At 34.6% G+C, this 12,529-nt stretch overlaps 1 protein-coding gene across 1 annotated transcript in view; it reads left to right on the top strand.

Annotated features, from left to right (window-relative positions):
- Positions 1 to 12,529, top strand: part of PDE1C (phosphodiesterase 1C) — a 244,100-nt gene that overhangs the window by 212,848 nt on the left and 18,723 nt on the right. The gene's annotated exons all lie outside the window — the stretch shown is intronic.

Below are 12,529 nucleotides of genomic sequence, written 5' to 3'. Positions count from 1 at the left end.
TGAAAAGCCAAGTAGAATTGAACCTCGGATTAGTGCTTAGATGGAATATCATCAAAAAATTCCACAAATGGTCTGCTATCTTCTCTAGTCCAAAGTCTGGAGAAAGAGCCAGATTGTAAAGGCTCATATAAATAATACCTGGAAAAGGGGCATATGTTTCTCTGGAGAGGTTTTGTTCAGAGTTGCTTCCAAGGTCCCACCAGATGAATTGTTTAATAGATGGTTCAGAACTATGAGCCTTACACCTTCCTTCCTTCCTTCCTTCCTTCCTTCCTTCCTTCCTTCCTTCCTTCCTTCCTTCCTTCCTTCCTTCCTTCCTTCCTTCCTTCCTTTCTTCCTTCCTTCCTTCCTTCCTTCCTTCCTTCCTTCCTTCCTTCCTTCCTTCCTTCCTATTGCTCCTTAGAGTCTACCTTTAGCCAAAGAATCTCACATCTTGCTATATAAGGAGCCATGGTGGCACAGTGGTTAGAATGCAGTATTGCAGGTTAACTCTGCCCACAGCCTGGAATTCAATTCTGGCTCAAGGTAGACTCAACCTTCCATCCTTCTGAGGTCAGTAAAACGAGGACCCAGATTATTGGTGCAATATGCTGACATTGCAAACTGCTTAGAGAGGGCTGCAAAGTGCTACTGCTATTGCTATCTGTGGAACCATCAATGACCTGTTCTACTTTCCTGGTCACATAGCTGATACCAAATTCAGAACCCAGCTAGACATATCTCTGAAGAGGCTACTCAGCCCTTCAGATCCCACTCCCGGGCCCACTCAAATCTTAGTGATACATGCCAGCACAGCTGTCTCAACCACAATCATGTCATTTATAATAATGGCCTTATATTTATAAAGAGGATTAAGGTGCAAAATAGCTTTGTTAAATTTGATAAGGATTAATTTTTTTCTGAGGGAAAAAAATAAAAAACATGTGATCAAATCTTTGGGTTGACAGATAGGTTTGAAAATTGCAGGCAAATAGATTGCTTTTTCTTGCCTCAATATGTGAATTAAGCCTCAGAATGAGTGATGCTACATGTGTGCACATGTATGTGTGTGTAGGTGTATAATCTTCATGTATGTATTATTCTAATGTAGTCTTAGAATGTATAAAAAAGTTAATAGTGCAATATTTCTGAATGAAATTCTCCTTCCATAGTGCATTGTTCACCCATTCTTTAATCTCCCAGTCAACTGCTCACACGAGTAACAAAAACATATATACTTTGTTTACTCTGCTCTCTGCTTTTATTTTAGTTGATTGGGAGACATTTTATTTCACTTAACATTTTCTTTCATATGATTTCTAACTTCCAGATGAATTAAAGGATCATAGTAAGAAGTCAGAAAAGGATCAAGGAAATGAGACAAAGGAGGGTAAGCAACAAATATTTGCTTCCATTTCTTCCTCAATGTATGTACATCCAGCAGGCAATCTTATTGACTTATGAACTGGTTTGGATTAGTAACAAAATGCACAGAGATATTTCTATAGCAAAGCCAAAGAAGACTTTTCATAAGAGCTATATAAGTTGTATGAAAATAAAATGACCTTTTTTGTTTATTATTCATTGAAGATTAATTCTCCCATATAGATGCAAAAGAGACATGAACAATACATTGAAATTTCCCAGTGAACTTCTTCTGTTTTCATTTGGATGAATAATAGACACATGAAATAAATTCAGTTAAAGTATGATAAAACTAAAACAATGTTTATAATCAGCTCTAAAATATGAAGGTTCTTACCTTGAAATTTCTACATGGAACATAAGAAATCTGATTTAGATAATTTTAAGAGAAACTGTTTAAATCCTGCTGATTCATTAATCTTGCCCCCCCTCCCCCAAACAGCACCTTATACCCATTTGCTGTTTTAGAAAAAAAAGTTTTATCCTTTGCAAATCTAAGGTAATATTTGTATTTTTAGGTAGCTTTTACTGTAGGAATCAAATTGCCATATTTCATATTGGAGCCTTAAGAAATTAATAAATCTATTAATTTAAAAACAGTTGGTATTTCCTCTGAAAATTATTACCATACATTGTTTCATACTTTTGATTTCAAATACTATTTGTTTGTAAATTCTCTTATTAAAAACTATTAACTCCAGTTGTGACAGGAAAATGCACATTGGGGCTATATATATATTCAAATATATTCACTAGTTCAAGATTCTACATCGGGTAGGGAACAATAGCCCTTTTATGACTTGTGGACTTCAACTCCCAGAATTCTGGGAATTAAAGTCCATAAGTCATAAAGGGGCCATCGTTCTCCACTCTGGTCTACATCTTAAGAATTATAGAAGTGCCCTATGAGGTCAAACAGTTAGGGCATAATTCATAATTTCTATGGGAAGAGAAAGAAAAGAAGATCTATATCCAGTTCCTACTAGGCAAAGATGGGTTTGCCCTTTCTGTAGCCCATCTGCCCTGCTATTTCATTAGGAGAAAATTGCAATGGAGCCAGTGAAAACATTTCTTCTAATGGCAATAGCCAGCAGACACCTGAGTCAGATTAGAACCAGACAGGCAAAAAGAATTAACATCTCTTCATTTAATGCAGCTAAATCTCTCTCACATTTTTCAGATATAATATTCATGAAGTTGTTAGTTGCTTTAATGAAACTATTCTTAGTTTAGTTCAGAAGTGATAGAAACTATTTTATAGCAATCAGGACAAGAATTTGAAATATCCACTACTGTTGGAGATAAATCCATCCTTCTGTGGTGCCAATGCACTCTGTGCTTTCAACATCAGTAGCATTTACATACCTTGGACATCATGGTGGCAGGAGGGAGGAGAAATTAGTAACCTATGCAATGTTCAAGTTAGTTATTATTCATCTTATGATTATTTATTAAGTATTGTAACTCTTTCATATACAACAACTATTTCCCAAATACAGTATATTAATATATATTTACATATACATTATGTAATGGTATGGCGCGGTGGCTCAGTGGTTAAGACTCTGGGCTTGTTGGCTGGAAAGTTGGCAGCCCAGTTTTGAGACCCGAACCATGGAACAGGGTGAGCTCTCATCCTTGCACCAGCTCCTGCCAACTTAGCGGTTTGAAAACAAGCAGATGTGAATAGATAAATAGATGCCACTTTGGTGGGAAGATGACAGTGCTCCATGATGTCATGCTGGCCACAAGACCGTGGAAACCTCTTTGGACAGCGTTGCCTCAATGGTCTTGAAATGGAGATGAACACTGTCCCCTATAGTTGGCAATGACTAGAGAAGCTACCTTTACCTTTATTTTTTACATTATATAAATAATAATTTGACACAAACGTCCATTTTGGGTCATCATTATACTAAACAAATATGTACTTTTTTGCTGCTGTGGAATTGACACCCAATGATAGATGACTAGAGATTAAGCTAAGAATAATAATATTTGTTTATTTTTAATAATTTGAGATATATTCCTTTGATACATGTAGAAGTTCATTAGGACTAATTTCTCAGATAATACAGAAAGTGATAGGAGTGTTCTCATGTGCACATCTGAAGGCTATGCATCATAATTCTTCTGGCTAGTTAGCTAGATGCCATGAAGTCAGACATGACTGCAAAGTGAAATGCTCATTCTCATGACCATCTTTAATAACAATGTATAGTTCTTTAAAAAGTACTCTAGTAGCCTCTTTGATTCTGTCCACCTCTTTGGTTTGTTGTGTTTCCCCCGTTTTCCTTCTCTGAACCTTGCCAGGTATACAGTATAATGATTTTTCTAAATAGATTTATATCACATGCCCAAAATATATGTGTTGCTATTCCAATAGTTTTTAATCTCAGGAGGGTCATCTACTTTATGTAGTACATGACCAATTTGATTGGTGTTTTTTGCAGCCTTGGTCATTCTGAATCCATAATTCAGAGGCATTTATCTTCTGTCTCTTACTCTTTATAGTATCTGCATTTTAAAGCTATATATTCATCCTGGGGAAAAAGTAGACATTACTTTAAACATTCTGAGGTTTTTTAATAGTAAAATTTTCTTATGATTAATATCTTCTTCAATACAAATTCATTTTGACCCCAAGAAAACCAAGCTAATAATAATTCAACTAATTCTGGTAATTCAAAACATTATGGGGAATTTAAAACATATTATCTGCAACCCTGTTGCTGGTTCATAATCCTAGGTTTCACAAAGGGAGTAAGGATATGGTATAGCTTCCTTTCATCAATGAAATAAAAGAATTGTTTTGATGTCTTTAGGAAAATTATTATTCATCCTTGGACAATGGGGGGGGCAGGAGGGGGGAGGAATATGTAGCTGGATATACAAAAATTAAAATGAGTAAAACAATTAACATTTATTGACCACATTTTTCCTACTTTTTACATCAACCCTGTTAATCATCTATATGAACAGAATATAAATTTGAAGCTTGCTCTGAATCAGAAATGCAACTCCCNCCCAGCACCTCACCATTCCTTTTGTTTTGGTTTTCTTCACTGGCCATCACTCAATATTATTTGCTCCTGATTGTCTTTTGGAATGTTTAGCCCACAGGAAATCTAATCAATAACAGGACACCAAGCTCATGCTGTAAGAAGCCAGATTGAATAGCTAAACAAACACCCGTAGGGTGAATATTACGCATTCAATCTGTTTAGATAGCCTTGATGAATAATGCCCTTATGTGCAGAAGGCAGAAGAAGCAAGCATATGAACTTGCTGGGGAAGAAATTTTAAGCAAATTGACTGAATTCATACTTCCTAGAGTAATATGCAAGATAAAGCATTGTTGTCCATTACATTACAATTACCCTCAAATTTTGCTTGAAAATGTTTATAAAAATATTTATTGGAAGGAGAGGTATATATGAAAAAAGATATTGGAGGAGGACGCTTTTGCAAATATATATAATTTAAATCAGTGTTTCTCAACTATTCTTGAGGTTTTAAGATGTGCGGACTCTTAAAATTTCCCAGAATTCTTTAGCCAGAAATTCCTCAAGTCTATGTTTTAAAGGCTCTGAGATTGAGAAACATTGATTTTAGATTACAATTTAAATTAACATTTCAATGATTTTTTTCAAAACAAAATAAAATGGAGCACAATAATCTTATAATAGATGGGAAGACAAATCACCCAGATTTGTTTTCTTACTTCAGAAGTTTTTTTTAAAATTAATTTCAAGTTATTTCTGTCCAGATAATGAAAAATCTGCAAATTTTTCTAAATTCCTATAACAAACTAAAAGTCTCATTCTCCTATTTACCAAGATTAGTAAATACAACTGTTTCAAATGATCAGCCTGCTATACAGTTACGAAAGAGCAATTTCTTGTGCTTTTGAAAGAAAGCAACTGTAAATAGCCCCTCAAATTTATTGACCTCAAAGTACAGAATAAATTCACACTCTTAAAAAACTATAGTCAAGAGGCAACTGTTTTCCCTTTCTCCTATACTGGGTTGTTTTTAAGACCTTAGGTTCAATAATCCCGAATGAGAAAGCATATGAGGTCCAGACACAGCTCAGATAAAGTGATTTATTCATCTCTACTTTTAATTTAATCTTTCTACATGGCACTTACAGTATCTTACTTTCAAGAAAACACAGAGTGGATATGAGAGAGAACAAGGCTGCTCCCTTTCCTTCCTGAAATTAGTTATCCCAATTTTTAATGGGATTTTTCTATTCCAGTTTGATTGCATGAGGCTAATATGATTAGGGCAAATACACCCAGGAAGAAAATGTGCTCATACTTGTGAGGTGATAGAGACCCTATTTCCAGTGACACACATAAAGCCATAAATGTTATTGGCTCATTGCTGGAATAAAATCATAGTTGTCCATAAGACAACGGGTCAGAAGCATTTGTTTAGTATTGAACAGTTAGCAAACAATGTCCTTCATATATATCTATATTTTGAGATAGTTAAAAACAAGCTAATATATACATATTTATCTTAGGAAATGCTTCCACCTAGTGGCCAAATAATTGTCATAGTTACAAACATAGTCTGCTTATTAGGAGACTGATTTTGGATCCTCATTGGTTCCAAATTTGTGCAAGAATAAACATGATTTGCTTGCCCAAATTCTTTTCTAAGGGTGTTTTAAAGATATTGTTTATAACACTATTGGATGTTATCAAAGAATTCCACATTAACAGAAGTATATTGTGTTTTGGACTGGAGTTCCAAATTTAAAAAGAATTCTGGCTAATAGATTATCACCAACATCAATAACTGAACAGTTTCCATTTGGTTTTCAGAATTAAATGAATTGAAATCAACTCAAGAGCAAAATACCTCTAAGAGATTATTGTACATTATTGTTATTACTAATAATACATCCATTTTGATGCAGAACAAGAATTGCTGGTGCAAAACGAAAAAAGTTTTATTTTCATCTTTCAAACTTTTTTCTACTCTCTTTAGCTCTGTAAATGGAAAATCTTTTTATTGATCTTTAAAATGAAATTGAACTTCCATGTTGATCTCTGAAAGTTTTAGAGACAATTTATAGGAGAATATAGTTGCTTTCACACTAATGCTGAACTGGATATAATGAAAATGTTCTATCCAAGGTCATACACTGAATAACACAGAATAATAAAATAATGTGTATCATTTATTACTCCATGAAGGAGGGCTGTGGACTTTGGGATGTCAAAAAAAAAAATCAAAATAGTAACTACAATCAGACAACTAAAGCCACTATCTTTACTTTTTTTTTAATTGCCACCTTGGGAACATCACTCTCCTGCAGGCCTACTATTGATAATAGCCTCAATTCAAGAGCCCATAAGACACCATAATGAACCTTTTTTTAGTTACTGTTTCTGTTTAAGCTAGCAGTTCAGCATCCTCTTCCAAATAAGAGGACAGACAGCTGATGTTTTCTCAGAGAAATACTTATTATGATCAGCTGTGCTTAGGAAGAGGCTTGTACTGTAAATGGTTCAGATTTTCTTCTAGCCAATTAAATTAACATGACCAAACCTGAAACTGAAATTGAAATGAGACATTTTTTTATTATGTTTTCTGCTTACATATTGTGAGATTAGTTTCAGCTATTAATAAGACCCAGGATTCAGTTCATCTGACCTCTTCATACCTGCCCTTCGTTGTTTTAAAAAAGCCAGCAGGTTTGGGATGTTAGGTTGAGAGCATTGTGAATGCCTCATTAAGGAAGCTAATTTTATATATATATAAAATTAATCTCTTGACCCTGAGGGGAAAAAGATCTGCAGAGACAATAACTTTAGGCAATTGAAAGTTTACAAATTATGTGCAAATTTTAATGTTTTCTGGTGAAGAGTTCCTGAGCATCTTGCAGTTATTTTGCAATCTTTAAATTACTCTAACAAATCTATTGGTCTAATGAATCTATAGACTTTAGGTCTCATTATAAAACTTGGTGGAAAAACATTACACGGTATCAAGAGCTTGTACATAAATCCACAAAGTTAGTAGTTTGCAATAATTTTACTTGGCTGCTGAGATTGTGGGGAAAAAAGCTAGATTCCTGTAGTGGATGCAAAGGTATCTCCTTTGTATTATTTTGGCCCCCAAATAAAGGTTTTTGCTGGTGTGAACTAAGTTAGCATGAGAGACATGCGATTGCCCCGCCTCCCAAAATGGCCTCATTATTGTCTTCTCCATATCACCTAGAAATGATACTAGTAACTAAAAATATGTCTTCTATGTTTAACAAACTATATATGCAGAACCAGATTACAAGGAATGGGCAAGCTTCAGCTGTTACACTGTTAAGCTTTTTACACCTATTATACACCAAGGTGATTTCCATTTGAAAGAATGATATCTTCTTCCAGTGGTGATGGAAGAAGACGGCAACTCCGAGATTGGCACTGCAGAAAAAAGAGGATTTTTAATGGGGAAAATAGCATTTTATCCATTTAAGCTAGAATATTATTCAAAGCACTAACATTCTATTGCATTTCCTGCAACCTCTTTTGGGGAACTATGCTCTGGTGAATTTCATGAAGCTCACTTTGGAATGAATAAATATTAGTGCTTGCTATCTACTTTGTTCTTTGAAAATTAAACTACAGAGTGCTTTGGGGCACAGATGTAGCTCCTGTCTGCAATGCTTGAAAACAGTTATATGATCACACAAAAAAACAGAACTACTTCAAGGAGTTGCAAACACCCCAGTGTACTCCAAATGTGCAATTGAATGCAAAGTGCTCACAACTTTAATAAATATAGGATTATTAAAATCACCCAAGATATATAAAAATAACTATGTTTCTTTAATTAGCAAAATCCACTATAGGATACTCTTTGTCAGGTCTAGTTCCCAGAGATGACACAGTAAGATCCACTTGAGCCCAGTTCTCTATCTGCTTACACCTACCTGACAGAATCTTGCCAGACTAAAGCTATATAACCTTCTAGACTAATGAACATATTCTGGAAGATTCCAAGATGTGGCTACCTTGAATCTTTTCTTCTACCTACTATCTAGTTCAGGACTGTGCAGTCACTTGTTTGGGGCTTCTCTCTCTGTAGTGTTCAACCTCCTCCTTCATAAGCTACAGAACAACCACTGACATTCCCCCACCCCACTTTTTCAACTGCACATTCCTTCATACCTTTGTGAGCTGAAGGTTGGAAACACATGCCTAAACAGTAAACTGAATATGTGATTATTTAGTATAATACTTGGTCTTCTGTCTAAATGGTAAATTAAATAATATAATATATGGCAGTTCTTAAAACACTTTGTTTGGATTTGCCTAGCTCTTTATCAAGTATGGGTTGCCTTGCTGGAAATTATAATATCCATCATCAGTAAACTAGATGTTGCAAACATATGCTTTGAATGGAATGGGCAGGATGCCAGTTGATTTTCTTTTTGTTCAATTAACATTTTACTTTATCAAAATCCTCCTGCTCCTTAACAGGGAACACATTTTTAGATCTGTAATAATGAAGTTCTTATCTATTCAGGATTAAATGTCTCATTTAAGAATTTAATGCTAAACTCTAAATTTCTCCTTTAGGAACCTGGTGCTAAAAACTGAAACTAGATGTTTAATCATTCCAGTTTGTTGCCATTAATTGTTTTTATTTAATTTCAGTGCACTAACTTGTACATATTATAGAAGAAAGCACAATACCAGAAGAAATCAAAGATACTTTTACAATAAGGCAAAACCTGTTCAAAAAGGAAGCAAATTGTATATTTTCCTCTAAGCACCAGAACTGATTGGAATTCAGGGTATCAAATTATAAGATGTTATAGCAATAACCACGAAGAATGTTATCCTATTTTGTACAACTTTGTGTCTGATGCAGCTTCCAAGTCAATCCTTCTGTTACAAAAAGATACAGAATTTGTTCCTCAAGGAAATACCTGAAATCTCTCAACTTCTTGTCTAATTTTTAAGGAAGCACTGTGCCTCAGTCATATATCATCTTTGCTGAAGGAAGTTCTAGGTTCAACAAATAGGAATAGAGAAACTTCCTTTTCAAATCCAGGAGATAACATGGAGCAAGATGAGGATAGTCTGATGTGATCTAAGTCAGTTTTTTATATACCCGTGTAAGTTAATTTGAGCTATTAGACGCATAACTAAAAAACAAGCATGGCTCAAATTAGTGGCAACTTTAATAATCATTTAGATTATTGTTTTTATTTTAATAGCAGGAACAAAGTGAAAATATAGCAAATTCCAAAAAATAAAAGAACAACAGGAAGTGACAACATATTTTTTAATTAGGGTTCCTGACAGCTATTAGTAATTGTATCATCTAGACTACTCAGTTCCCTTCCTCCTGGTTCTCCTATAAAAACTGTTAGTAATCTGTGAATATGCTCAATCTTCATTTTCATGTTGGGAAAACTCTTTTCCAAAGTTTTGTAAGTATTTCTGGAAACCATGCATATAGCTCCCTCTTTGGCAGAATTGGGCACTCTGGGAAGGAATTTGCTTTGAGCAGTAGGACAGTGTGATATTTAAAGAGAATATTGCTTATTTTTCTTTCAATTCTTTTTTACATTTATTGGATAGTAGGGAGGAACATTGACCACTTTCTTTGTCTCTTTCTCTCTCTCTTTTTTTCCAGATACAGAAGAGTAAAAAACAAAACAAAACACATATGTAATCAAAAAGGGACTTCAAGTTTCTTTCATCATTTTAATTCATCTTCACTCTCCTACTCCCTCCACAAAGGCCAATTTCTGAAGGGCCTTATGCAGCTTTCCAAGCCTCAACTTCTGTCTGCCTCCCACTAGCAACTTTGCATTAATGGCTGGGAGGTGGGCATATCCTACAAGATTTTTTTCCACTTAAGGTGGAAAAATAAATGAATTCCCTCTAGCAAAATGACTACTCTTTTGGGACTGCAGAACAAGCAGAGGTGATGGTCACATGAGTGCCAGCTTGCGAACAATATTCTGAGGTGAAGAAGCAGAGAACTGACACATTCATGGAAAAAAAGCCTTGAAAACCATTGTTATTTTAATGACCAAAGAAAGGGGAAGAAGAAGAAGAAGAAGCATTGAACTGTCTATCAATATGAGCAATGGGTTTTGTTTTGTTTTTTTACAAAAAGAAATCTGGCTATTTTACCAATAAGTGAATTATTGAATTCCTAGACAGCTTTATAGTTATTTTTTTAAAAGTCTGTAGATTTCATTTGCTTGATATTTTGTTTCTACTTTGAATGCCATTTATTTGGTTCATCATTTTGTTTTTTGGCATTTATTGATGAAAGAATGTTTCTGAAACAGTGAATGTGCTGTCTGCTTGTCTTCTGAACAATTCATTCTTCTTTTTAAAAAAAGGCTACATCTGCCCTTTAAATTGATTTGAATAACACTAAAAATGGCAATGTCTTCTTCAAATTGAGTTCAACTCCCAAATCTAGGGTATCCTCAGGGAACTGTCAAAAAAGTAAAAATGGCAGATTAAATCTTGAAATTGAAACACTGCCCTTCTTTACAGGTGGTACATGTGTGATGCATGTAAAAAAAAAAGAGCAGAGCTTCAATCATGCAATCACATTCGACCTTTTCATCCCCTCATGGACACGCCTGAACATGTCTCAGTAATATTCTTAGCAACTTGAATTTTTTTCATTTATACTTGTGCAATAGCCTTCTGTTGCTGAATGAGCTATAAGGAAACTGAATTGGCCAATACTGTGTATCAAACAGGATGCAATATCAATTTTATATCAGTCAGATTTAATAGGCTTGGTTTATTTATTTGCCTCCAAATAATAAGCAAGGGCAAGTGGGAAGCCTCGCCTGGGCATCTAAGGTTTCTGGATGATGCAGCACAACTACTAGTCCCCTTTTATTGCAGAGACAATACACATATTCATTATGTGTATTCCTAATTACAAAGCTGACATAAACCTTTGCTAGTAGAATAGCAGAATTCTCAAAATAAGCACTCTTTTTTTTTTTTTTGCATTAGTGTAACCAAGATACTTTCCTTTAATAAATAGCTAGTGCTTCAGTTGTGACTGGCCACTTAATGACCATCTGAAGTTATGGTAAACCAAAAGGTACTTATGAATCAGTTCTGAAATTCTGATGGCCGCTCCCCCATGGTTACATGACTAGTTTGAGCACTCAGCAAATGGTCCCTATTTACAGCGGTTTGCAGTGTTCCATGATCACGGGACCGCAATTTATAATGGTTTTGCCAAAACCTGGTGTTTACTTTTATCTTTGGGCAAAAACACCTCATAGCAATGACTGTGGCATTCACTTAATGACCATGATGATTCACTTAGAAAGATCGTAAAATTGGATTGGCCATGTCGGTTTACGCAGGCTCCAATTACGGTCTTAAGTCAAAGACGACCTGTACTGCATGATGATCCTTAAAAAAGGACACATGAGGATTCAGAAATTATGGCTAGGATAATGATTTGCTGTATGTCCTGATCCCTGTATTTTTTCAGTGGTAATGTGGATAGGAGTGCAAACCTATTTGATTTTCAAACTGTTTGATTGAATTGTCATATTTTTCTCAAAATAACACCAGTCATTTTATAGAATTCTTCTATCTAACCACACTCACCAATTTCTCATGCTAGACCCGTATGAATTTTTGATAAAGTGATTTATAGTTCTAAATATTTTTTCACTAAAGCTCAGGTTAAAAAATATATGACTTTCTTTTTCATCCTGGTTTCAGAAAAAACTATAATAAGTCCATCTAAATACATATGTATTTTAATTTATTAGTATTTATTAAACCTTTATGCTGCCTGTCTCCCCTATAAGGTGACTCTGTGTGGCCACAGTTTATATATATCTACTTTGTATTAAAAACAATTCCAATTGGCCTAGGGCAAATTATTTTTTCATAGTAAAATTAATTTCATATTGTGTGTGTGCTGGTATGTGTGTGTTTCTCCACGTTTAACAGAATTTGTCTAGTTTTGTGCAAGAACCTTTTAGCCTTACTTCTATTTCTCAATATGGGAATAATATTGTGATGTTGTCCTATATTTTATGGGTATTTTAAAGCTAAGGCTATCAAATACTATTGTCACACAATAGTTTGTAAAA

This window comes from Protobothrops mucrosquamatus, unplaced genomic scaffold (genome assembly GCF_001527695.2).
Source record: "Protobothrops mucrosquamatus isolate PMUCROS unplaced genomic scaffold, P.Mucros_1.0 scaffold48, whole genome shotgun sequence".
Classification (NCBI taxonomy): Eukaryota; Metazoa; Chordata; class Lepidosauria; order Squamata; family Viperidae; genus Protobothrops; species Protobothrops mucrosquamatus.
This window is presented reverse-complemented; position numbering and strand designations above follow the sequence as displayed.